Below are 12100 nucleotides of genomic sequence, written 5' to 3'. Positions count from 1 at the left end.
CTTAATCCAGAGACACTCAGGTTTTTCTGCAGTTTCGTACCGGAGCTCTGAGCAGTCATACTGCTCCCTTACATACAGTGCTACTCCCCCACCAAATTTGTAGGCGAACAGGTAAAAAAACATTGGGGTTCAGCCAAGTTATATTAATATATTTCCTTAAACAGTATTGGATAACTGGAGAGCTTACTTGAGTTTGGACAAATTGATTTCTGTCTTCACCTGGAAATGTCATGACAAACTGAAGGCATGGGGTGAGGAAGGTGCTAGAACTAGAAGTGTTCAGGAACCCCTTGTTACTTTGATTGTCTTTTTAGTTATTATTTATGTCTGTCCATAGTAGTACAGATTCTCTCTTTTTTGCCTACACACTGAACTGAAGAGGAATAAAATAGATGTTGGCTAACTAAAAACCCAGAAATAATCAAGGGGCTGCTGTGCAAATTGCCTGAGTTAAAAGATACTCCGCACCAACATTTGTACTGTGAAAAGTGCACTAAAAAGGAAAGAGACTCAGCCTCCCACAACACAGTTTGCAGTTTAATCCTGTGTAGATAGATATTCTAACATCTTGTCTGAACAAAAATAAATAAATAGATCATGCTTCTTAAACACACAGTAGACTCCAGAATTTCTCTCTGAACTCAGGAATCACAGCTTTGAATTTTATAGGTAGATAACTCACTTTTTAGATTAATATTAGCAGTTAATCAGTAATGCCAAAATCTAAGGGGTCTAATTTCTACATGTTTTTAAGTACTATGAACAAATGGCTCACAATAATTCAGACAACTTTACTAACATATACCAATTTCACAAAATGCTACCGAAAAATGTAGCTAAAATAAACACATTACATAATCCCAAGAGTAGAAGCCTGGCCTTTCCGGAACAAAACCCTTTACAAAGCATTGATATCTTCATAAGGAACTGGTAGTTTTTCAGCTCGGCTGTCCAGAGGAAATTGTTGCTAATGTGCTCTGCCAAAACCCAGGGAGGCAGCCTCCTGCACGCCAGATTACTTTGGACTGCTGTGAGCTGTGACATCACTGTTTTAAAGTTCGGTTTCAGCCAGACCTCTGCTGCTTGTGGTTAGGGGGAGGCCCTGAACGTGTCCATTGCTGGTGGATCCCTTGTACTTATGGGAGGGGAAAAAAGGCTTATCCAACCAGGACTTGTCTACTTGCTGCATACTCAATAGGTTTTTTTTTTTTTTTTTTTTTTTTTTAACTCCAGCATGTAACTCCACCACAAAGGAGCTGAAGTTCAAATAAGGCTGCTTTAGTCCTGCATGAAGTGATAGATTCAAAACTTCAGAATTGAAATGCCTGAGTTCTCTTCTTTCATCAAAAGAAAGTTACTACTTCAGCCTATTGTCCCTCCATGCCTATAGCATGAGGATGTTCATCTTAGATTCAGCAACTAGCTGTCTTTTTTTCTATCAAAGAAAAGAGTTTAAACAATAAGAAAAACAAGATTATCAGAGCCTTAGGGCATTAACTTTTCTAATTATAGTATCAAATGTATAAAACTTTTCAGTGGCAGAGTCTAGCTAGCTTTCACTGCAGACATACTTCTGATACAGAGATGTCACAGTTCCCATGGATAAGCTGTTCAGTTAATCTTTGATAAAAAGCACGTTAAAGACTGAAGAAAGAAGACAAAGGCAAAGGAAACACGGTAAGAATGTTATCATAGTACAGCTGGTTTACGTTTAAAATATACAGATGTTTTCACATGTATGAAATAATTTCCAGTGCACAGAGACTGAGTTATAAAGCCAGTCTTTTAGTAGCAGCTTTGTTTTGTTATGAGTTTTATTACAATCTCTCTGATGTAAATTTAGTTATGAACTGTGTAATGCTTATTAAATAAACAAACAAATATATATAACGGTGACAAAAGTCCTCTTGCATCCATACAATTTGTAACTAAAGTTCAATTTTGTAAATTTTTACTCTAAAACGAAAATATAATGTTTGGTAAAAATGATTTAGTGACATTTTACAGTGTCAGACAATCAAAGACTTCTTGCTGAGCAATTAACTTTTAAAGAACATGAAGATTATTTCCTTCTTACTTTATTCTGTACATAGTTGGAGGTTTTGTGCCTTCTTCTCATACTGACTGTATATTTGTTCAAAGAATTTTCAGCAAAACTTTTCATGACAAAAAGCTCTACATTTCTTTCATGTCTGCTCTTTGAAAGAGCTATTGTATTAAAAACCCGGAAGCCTGCCTTCAATCTCTTCTACATTAAGTCAGATTAACCAGATATGAAAGTTCCTGTAAATCCCTACAGGTTTTATAAAAGATCCTGCTGTTTGGAGGTTTACGTGAACCCTTTACTTTAAAAACAAAGTAGTCTTTAGATGCATCTTTTTGCAAGTACAGCATTCACCAGCTTTACTGGTTAAATACAAGCTTTTGAACCAGCAAAATAAAAGTAAGTATTGAAATTTTGTATTACAGGGCTACTCCATACTAACAACACACTGAAAGACTAAGCGTTAGCTTTTTATACTCTTTTCAAGAGCGATTGGATTATGTGAAAATAAAGTGAGGCCACTGTTAAGGGAAGTAACAGCAAATGCAGTGCTTGCTTTCAATAACTACATTCCAAATCCATGAGAGCTAGCTTTACTGAGGCACAAAGAACAACCCACTAAATGGATTCTGCCTGCTAAATTTCTTGATGATCCAGAAAGAAAAGCTGTACTTCTTGCAATTAAAAGAGCTACTTTCTTTTGCCGGAAACTGTACGAAAGAAAGATAGAAGGCACAACAAGATGTAATCCCTTTCTTACAGCAATTGGTACCATTTCAAAACAAAACTACTCTAAGAACTAATTAAGATTCCCTCACTCTGCTGTATTTCATTAGTCATCCATTCACTCAACAACAAAAAAGTTGCTCAGAGTTTTAAGAATGAAGTAGTGTTTGAGGATTGGTTATTACCCACAATTTGAACTGAGCAGAACAAGCTGAAAAGAGTATTGCAATGAATCTATCAGAAGTAGTTCATTTCATTTCAGCCAGTAGATTAGTGTTCTGCTTATGGGAATCCAGTAACTAACAGTAAAGTATTCAAAATACCCTTACCCATCCAGGAATTCCTAAAATCAGAGTAAAACGACTTTTCAACTTGTAAGCACATCACCTTTTCTATATTTAAAGCAAATGCTGTACCTGTCATTTTTTCCCCTGGACTCCATTTGTTTACTTTACCTTTAAGTAAAAATGTAGAGCTATTCTCTGAATTGCCAAACATACATACTGTTGTACAGTATTTGCACTGTAAAGTTCAATTTCCTGTTACAAAACAAGTAAGCCAACACAGAAAAAATTCTAGTAAAATCTTTTGTTTAATACATAGCAATCTCCTTTCTCCACAAACAAGAAACAAAATAAATGAGTTTACTTAACAAGAAAATACAAATCAATTAATGTCTTTCCACTCTTGGAGAAAACAGAAAAATCTTTCTATCTCTGACTGAGCTAAAGGACAAGAGTTTGTTAGCACAATGCCCACAATTCTATAATAGAATGACTGGAAAATGGGACATGTAAAGTGTATGTTTTTTTAAGCATTTTGACAGAAGGAGTGGGGACTGAGGAAAAAAAAGACAGCTTCAGAAAATTATCATACTAGTGTTGTGAAATCAAGATCAAATTACTGACTGGTGTTTTGAAGATGCCTGCTAGTTGCAAGGTCTCCTACAATCACTGACTACCAAATGATTTTACAGAAGTAAGAATTAAGACGATTTTTCTTCAGAAAATATTTTAAATTTTTATTTGCCTTTTCATTCCAATTAATGTATAGAATTGTATGTTTACTGTAATCTAAAAGAATGCCACCTCTGTGTGATGGACAGGGGAAGCTTCGGGGATTTTACAGAAACACGCATTGCTGCCTTGTTCCCTATTTTGGTTAAACTTTTCTCCTTCAAAGAACGGTAATGTAATAAATTAAGTGTCTATCACAATCTCGTATGTGAATACATGTAACACATATTCATATTTATTTTAAATGGTCACATTTTTTCAGAGGAATACCATATGATCCAACACTAGGCCTTTCATGAATCTGACTTCATTTGTGTGTATAACCCTACTTGTGGAAGTTGCACAAACGGCTTCATAATACAGTTTTTTAATACTGGAGTCATCCAAGGAAAACAGCCCACCCAAACCTAACAATTACCAGTAACTCTACTATAATAAATGTAATCTATACAAAATTATTGGTTCAACTGCTGACTAGGCTTTAGTTCCAGATTTATTTAGTATGTGCTGAAAAACTAATCCATTAGTATTTATCTGGTGTTACATTTATTTTTCTTTTGAAGCAAAAAGCTATAGAGATGCAGTTCCAGAATGTTATGTGGTGTTCAATAAGAGCACATCTCATGCAGTCACATTCTCTTTGGATTAAGCTATCTATATGGGGTATTTCTAAGAGGATCTAGAGTGCTACTTTAATTAGTAAACTATATGCACTCAACTAAGAGATGCAGCAAAAAATACCTTTGCATTTCAGGCCAGAGAACCACATTTAAGGATGGGCTCTGGGCTTCAAGCCCTGTTGAACCAGAGGAGGATGAATAATCAAGATGAGAATAAACTGGGAGCTCTGGCCTCCTCCCCTCCCACCCTTGATTAAATTTAATTTGTAAGTTAGTAGGACAAAGACATGACATTTATTTAATAAAACCAGTTATACAAATGTAGGATGAGGCATAGGAAATAAAAGCAAAGTGACTGAACAATGAAAATTTGCAGCTGTCTTGTTAATGTGATGATGTACTACGTTTAGAAAAACAAAATAAGGGTCCAACCACTTACATTAGAAATCCTATCTTATTCCATCTGACAGCTCAGTGCTCTTGTTCATATGCGAAGAGCCTGTTTCTCAATTTGGGAAGATCTCCCTTTTCTACTGAGAAAAGGAGTACTTGTGGCACCTTAGAGACTAACCAATTTATTTGAGCATAAGCTTTCGTGAGCTACAGCTCACTTCATCGGATGCATACTGTGGCAAGTGTAGAAGATCTTTTTATACACACAAAGCATGAAAAAATACCTCCCCCCACACCCCACTCTCCTGCTGGTAATAGCTTATCTAATGTGATCACTCTCCTTACAATGTGTATGATAATCAAGTTGGGCCATTTCCAGCACAAATCCAGGTTTTCTCACCCCGCCCCCACCTGGATTTGTGCTGGAAATGGCCCAACTTGATTATCATACACATTGTAAGGAGAGTGATCATTTTAGATAAGCTATTACCAGCAGGAGAGTGGGGTAGGGGGAGGTATTTTTTCATGCTTTGTGTGTATAAAAAGTTCTTCTACACTTTCCACAGTATGCATCCGATGAAGTGAGCTGTAGCTCACGAAAGCTCATGCTCAAATAAATTGGTTAGTCTCTAAGGTGCCACAAGTCCTCCTTTTCTTTTTGCGAATACAGACTAACACGGCTGTTACTCTGAAACTTTTCTACTGAGGATTACTAATACTCCAACCTGAAGTGCATCTGAAAACCTGCCCCCCTCAATTCCCTAATCCCAAACTGCATAGGTGCTGGGACTCGGGGTGCTGCAGTATCCCCTGGCTTGAGACAAGGTTTACTTTACAGTTTGGTTCAATGGCTCTCAGCATCCCCAAAGTACAAACTGTTCTAGCACGACTGCCAACTGGCAAACAATTTTTTTTAATATTATAACCTTTTGTTAAGAACAATTGCTGGAACCTCAATTTCTGGAATTTCAGTTCCCAGCTCCTGGCATCATGTAGTTAATTAGCGAAGCTGCAATAAATTAGGCTATCTCTGATGTACAGTTACAGCAGTGCAAATTGTCACTAAAAGTCACTGGAAATCTCCTTGTGTAAAATCTTGCCTTAAACATGGGAAATTGTTGTCTCGCGAAAAGCAGCCTCTCATGGTGGATACAGTATCATGTATCACTTACATATAAACTGGGTTTATGCAGTTCAGTGCATGAGGCTTTCATACCAACTGTCCTCTATCTTAATAACAATACACTATATATAGAAGAACAAGAGTAGCAGAAAGTAAGTCAACTAGTCCTACCTAGCTCCTGAAATCTTTAAGATTCCCCTTTCAGAATAGTATCACATACAAGTGAAGACAGGGTATGAACTGTGTCTGTTGATATGAAAACTATAGCTGATAAATTCATGCAGTATTGCCTTAGAGTTTTCCAGACAATAGTTATGTCTGCTGATATTATTTTGCTTTTGTATTTCTCCAGAGTTTCCTAGCATAAATGCTATTTTGTTTTGACTCTCAAAATGTTTCCCAACTACCATGCACTTAAAATAATTAGCAATTCTTACCCCAATAAAAAGCATAATGGAAGTCAAAGTTTAGCCACAATTCATCTTTCCTATGGTCTCAGCTGTTTTCCAAGATGCTGAAATTTAAACTGTGGTAGGAAAATCAGGGTTACAGATGCCATAAAAATGTCTCATGAAATACCAATCCCCGATCACCAAGTAGAGACTTTTTGTTGCAGAAATTCTTTAGGATTACAGACATTATACATACAGTAACAATAATAAATCTCGCCTTATATAACATCTTTCTTCTTCAAAATGCATTACAATTATTAACTAATTAACGCTACCAGCTAAGAAGTGCTCAATTTAAACAGTGCAATCTGCAGTATTTGGGGTTTATTTGGTGCAGTTTTCATAGAATCTGAATGATGCTTTACAGAACACACAATGTGAGTTGCTAGAAGTCACATTTTTCAGCTAATGAAGTTATCAAACCCTTATATTCACGTGCACAAAAAAAATCTTTCAAATGTAATAACCATTAGAAAATCTAAAAGAGATAATCTGATACAAGTATATGTATGTATTTTTCATTAAAATGAGGGATTAACTTTTGTATATAGTCCTACAGTTATTCATAAAACAGAAATTTTCAGCCTCATTCTTATGAGGTCATGACAATACATAAGTGAAATACCTATTTAGTTTCAGATGGTAAAATACTCAAGTCTTGTGGAAATCTCATTTGTGAGTTTTAAAAACATTTATAATAATCAACAATATTTTGATTAAGCAAGAACGTTCCTACAGAGTACAAATGCCTTACAGTGCAATATGGAAAAGCAATTCCCAAAGTCGCTTTTTCTTAATTTGTGACTAACAAAGCCAAAGAAAATAATTATTTGCTTTTACTTTTCAGGGACTGGAAAAATACCGAATAACTTTTTCTGAAAGTTTATTTTCCCTTCACTCTGACGATAGGAATGTCCTCTAATTGTGTCTCAAGGGAAACCAAACATTGACAGAGCAAATATACACCAATCAGGAGACAGATTACAGTTCAAATAATAAAGAAGGGTGAATACTGGATAAATGTGCTCGCAAACATTAATCAAATCCTATTCATGATTCAATCCAACCACATTTATGTCCTTTGTGTGGTTTTTCATGACCACTCAGAGAGTTGGTTTATGTGAGTACAGATGTTTGCAGAGGAGCTTTTATTTGTGTAAGTGTGGATATTCGGTATGACCTAGTGTGTTTGTGAGCATTTACGGGAATTCATAGCAAAACTGTTGGCACATCCATATTTATGTAAACTGGCTTGTGTGTTTTGGTTTGAAGAGTTTAGGAGACAAGGAGAGACGAGGAGAACATTTTAAAGTCACTGGCGTTCTCAAGCAAAATAATTGCAGTTTGAGGAGCCATGGGGAGAGAGAAGGGAAGATAATGAGGGAGGAGAGATGTTTGAGAAGCAGAAGAGTCCCTAGCTTGGAGATACTTTGTTTTTATAATGGGGCTAGATTACAGACAGTGTTTGTAGGGTGGCCAGATACTGAAGTGAGAGTTTCACATCTGGTTACAAACATGGTCCTGCTCAAATAGGTACTGGCCACTGTGACAGAGAACAGCTACTGACAGACAGGAGGGTGCCAACAGAGAGAAATCAGGGATCACCAGAGAGCAGCACCCCTGTTAAGGAGAAATAGGGGCAACAGCTACAAGAATTACTTAGTATGAAAGTGACAAAAGGAAACTGAATGCAAAGTCTGCTAGAGAGCCAACAGATGTGACATACCTTTCTCTCTCTGTAAGGAAGGAATCCAGATATCATAAAAACGGGGAGCCTTCTAAATAAACAAATATAATGCTATCTTGTACAAAAGAGTACAGAAAACTAATGTGGCTTAAACTTCCCTAGGTCTGTGTGTATGATCTGTTTCTCTCCACTTCCCCTCCAAGTACACCATCCTCTCCTTGACAGATTCAATGAGCAAACAATTTGTTCAGGCAGCCATGTTGTTTATAAAATTCAAGTTAGCCAATCAGAGAACAGAAACAATGTCATGTGACTTAGGTGCCCACTTGCACAAAAGCACCCAACACCCAATAATCAGAGTTCATTCTGCAGATAAGCCATTTTCTATAATTTGTTCACATACATTTTTGATTGAACAAGTACAAATACCAATACAGAAAAAAATAAAGTTTTTTTCTAGGACAGATTGCAAACAGAAAAAAGTGATAACTTTGCTAAACAAGCATCCAGCTGTGCTGAATAACAGCTACAATACAGGAACATGTACTGGATTCTGCAGCAAGAACAGCATTTCAACAGGGACTTCTTGTTGTTAATATTTGTATATCGAATGGAACAATCAACACACAATCATAGAATATTAGGGTTGGAAGAGACCGCAGGAGGTCATCTAGTCCAGTCCCCTGCTCAAAGCAGGACCAACACCAACTAAATCATCCCAGCCAGGGCTTTGTCAAGCTGGGCCTTAAAAACCTCTAAGGATGGAGATTCCACCACCTCTCTAGGTAACCCAGTTCAGTGCTTCACCGCCCTTTATAGTGAAATAGTGTTTCCTAATATCCAACCTAGACCTCCCCCACTGCAACTTGAGACCATTGCTTCTTGTTCTGACATCTGCCACCACAGAGAACAGCCTAGCTCCATCCTCTTTGGAACCCCCTAAATAATCCCAGTTCCCTCAGCCTCTCCTCGTATGTTATGTGCCCCAGCCCCCTCATCATTTTCGTTGCCCTTCCCTGGACTCTCTCCAATTTGTCCACATCCCTTCTGTAGTGGGGGGGGTGTGAAGGACCAAAACTGGACACAATACCCCAGGTGTGGCCTCACCAGTGCCGGATAGAGGGGAATAATCACTTCCCTCGATCTGCTGGCAATGGTCCTACTAGTACAGCCCAATATGCCGTTGGCCTTCTTGGCAACAAGGGCACACTGCTGACTCATATCCAGCTTCTCGTCCATTGTAATCCCCAGGTCCTTTTCTGTAGAACTGCTGCTTAGCCAGTTGGTCCCCAGCCTGTAGCGGTGCATGGGATTCTTCCTTCCTAAGTGCAGGACTCTGCACTTGTCCTTGTTGAACCTCATTTTGAATCACATTCTCCCTTAAAGAATCAACTTCTTAAACTAAGTGAAAGGCAGAGACATGGGTGTGACTGTTCTCACGGTAACCAGGACTGAGAGTCACCTTGTTATCCCCCTGCCTCTAGCGAGAGGTAGTCTTGCCCGTGATAGCTGGGTTTTAGCTCCCTAACACTACCAATCTATCCGCCACTAAACCACTCTCCTCCGTGCTATGCAAGCCCTGTCTTTGCCTGGTAGGTCCCCTTGAAATGTTCCCCTGTGATATTCAGCTCTTGACACTGGCTACTCAGAAATTCCAGATCCTTTACTCCCAAAGGAACAGGGTACCCCAGTTTTACCTTAAATCAGTGCTCCTGCATAGTGCACAGCACTTATGAGAATTTATAATAAAACAAAAGGAGGTTTATTTAAGAAAGAAACAAGAGAGAGTGATGGAAACAAGTGGTTACAACTAGGGCTGTCAAGCGTTTAAAAAAAATTAATCACGATTAATTGCACTGTTAAACAATAATAGAATACGATTTATTTAAATATTTTGGATGCTTTCTACATTTTCAAATATATTGATTTCAATTACAACACAGAATACAAAGTGTACAGCACTCACTTTATAATTGTTTTCGATTACAAACATTCGCACTGTAAAAAACAAAAGAAATAGTATTTTTCAATTCACCTAATACAAGTACAAGCAATCTCTTTATCATGGAAGTGGAACTTACAAATATAGAATTATGTACAAAAATAACTGCATTCAAAAATAAAACAATGTAAAACTTTAGAGCCTACAAGTCCACTAAGTCCTATTTCTTGTTCAGCCAATCTCTCAAACAAGTTTGTTTACATTTGCAGTAGATAATGCTGCCTGTTTCTTGTTCACAATGGCACAATAGAAAGTGAGAACAGGCATTCACATGGCACTGTTGCAGTTGGCGTCGCAAGATATTTGCATGCCAGATGCGCTAAAGATTCATATGTCGCTTCATGCTTCATCCACCATTCCAGAGGACATGCGTCCATGCTGATGACAGATTCTGCTCAATAACAATCCAAAGCAGCCTGGACTGATGTATGTTCACTTTCATAATCTGAGCCACCAGCAGACGGTTGATTTTCTTTTTTGGTGGTTCGGGTTCTGTAGTTTCTGCATTGGAGTGTTGCTCTTTTAAGACTTCTGAAAGCATGCTCCACACCTCGTCCCTCTCAGATTTTGGAAGGCACTTCATATTCTTAAACCTTGGGTCAAGTGCTGTAGCTATCTTTAGAAATCTCACATTAGTACTGTCTTTGCGTTTTGTCAGATCTGCAGCGAAAGCGTTCTTAAAGTGAACAACATGCACTGAGTCATCATCTGAGACTACTATAACATGAAATTATATGGCAGAATTCAGGTATAACAGAGCCGGAGACATACAATTCTCTCCCAAGAAGTTCAGTCACACATTTAATTAATGTATTATTTTTTAACAAGTATCATCAGCATCATCAGCATGTCCTCTGGAATGGCAGCCAAACCCTGAGGTATCTTTCCTGGGTATGTGACTGGTGAATCTTGCCCACATGCTCAGGGTTCAGCTGATCACCATATTTGGGGTCAGGAAGGAATTTTCCTCCAGGGCAGATTGGAAGAGGCCCTGGGGGTTTTTCGTCTTCCTCTGCAGCATGGGGCACAGGTCACTTGCTGGAGGATTCTCTGCACCTTGAAGTCTTTAAATTATGATTTGAGGACTTCAATAGCTCAGACATAAGTGAGAGGTTTATTGCAGGAGTGGGTGGGTGAGATTCTGTGGCCTGCATTGTGTAGGAGGTCAGACTAGATCAGTGGTTCTCAAAGCTGGTCCGCCGCTTGTTCAGGGAAAGCCCCGGCATGCCGGACCAGTTTGTTTACTTGCCGCATCTGCAGGTTTGGCCGATCGCGGCTCCCACTGACCGCGGTTCACCGTTCCAGGCCAATGGGCGCTGCGGGAAGGGTGGCCAGCACATCACTGGGCCCCCGCGCCGCTTCCCACAGCCCCCCATTGGCCTGGAGCGATGAACCGTGGCCAGGGGGAGCCACAATCAGCCAAACCTGCTGACACGGCAGGTAAACAAACCGGTCCGGCCCACCAGGGGCTTTCCCTGAACAAGTGGCGGACCAGCTTTGAGAATCACTGGACTAGATGATCATAATGGTCCCTTCTGATCTTAATATCTATGAAGGGCATATGAATGTTTAGCATATCTGGTGCATAAATACCTTGCAATGCAGGCTACAAAAGCCCCATGCTAATGCCTGCTCTCACTTTCTGGTGACATAAATAAGAAGTGGGCAGCATTATCTCCCATAAACAAACTTGTTTGTCTTAACGATTGGTAACAAAAAAAAATCTACATGTGTAAGTTCCATTTTCATGATAAAGAGATTACACTACAGTACTTGTATGAGATGAACTGAAAAATACTATTTCTTTGTTTATCATTTTTACAGTGCAAATATTTCTAATCAAAATTAATAATATAAAGTGAGCAGTGTACACTTTGTATTCTGTGTTGTAATTGAAATCAATATAAGAACATAAGAATGGCCCTACTGGGTCAGACCAAGGGTCCATCTAACCCAGTATCCTGTCTTTCGATAGTGGCCAGTGCCAGGTGCCCCAGAGGGAATGATCAGAACATGTAATCATCAAGTGATCCATCC

General features: G+C 38.6%; 2 protein-coding genes across 25 annotated transcripts in view; one reads left to right on the top strand and one right to left on the bottom strand.

Moving 5' to 3' along the window:
- Positions 1-12100, bottom strand: part of RALGPS1 (Ral GEF with PH domain and SH3 binding motif 1) — a 400445-nt gene that overhangs the window by 176675 nt on the left and 211670 nt on the right. The window lies entirely within an intron of this gene.
- ANGPTL2 (angiopoietin like 2) overlaps positions 1152-12100 on the top strand; it is a 43171-nt gene continuing 32222 nt past the window's right edge. Inside the window, exon 1 of the mRNA XM_073315038.2 lies at positions 1152-1677. The gene's annotated coding sequence lies outside the window, so the exon portion shown is untranslated. The remainder of the gene's footprint in view (positions 1678-12100) is intronic.

The sequence above is a fragment of the Lepidochelys kempii genome, chromosome 16, assembly GCF_965140285.1.
Source record: "Lepidochelys kempii isolate rLepKem1 chromosome 16, rLepKem1.hap1, whole genome shotgun sequence".
Taxonomy (NCBI): Eukaryota; Metazoa; Chordata; order Testudines; family Cheloniidae; genus Lepidochelys; species Lepidochelys kempii.
Note: the sequence above shows the minus strand (reverse complement) of the source record. Positions and strands in the feature narration are given on the sequence as shown.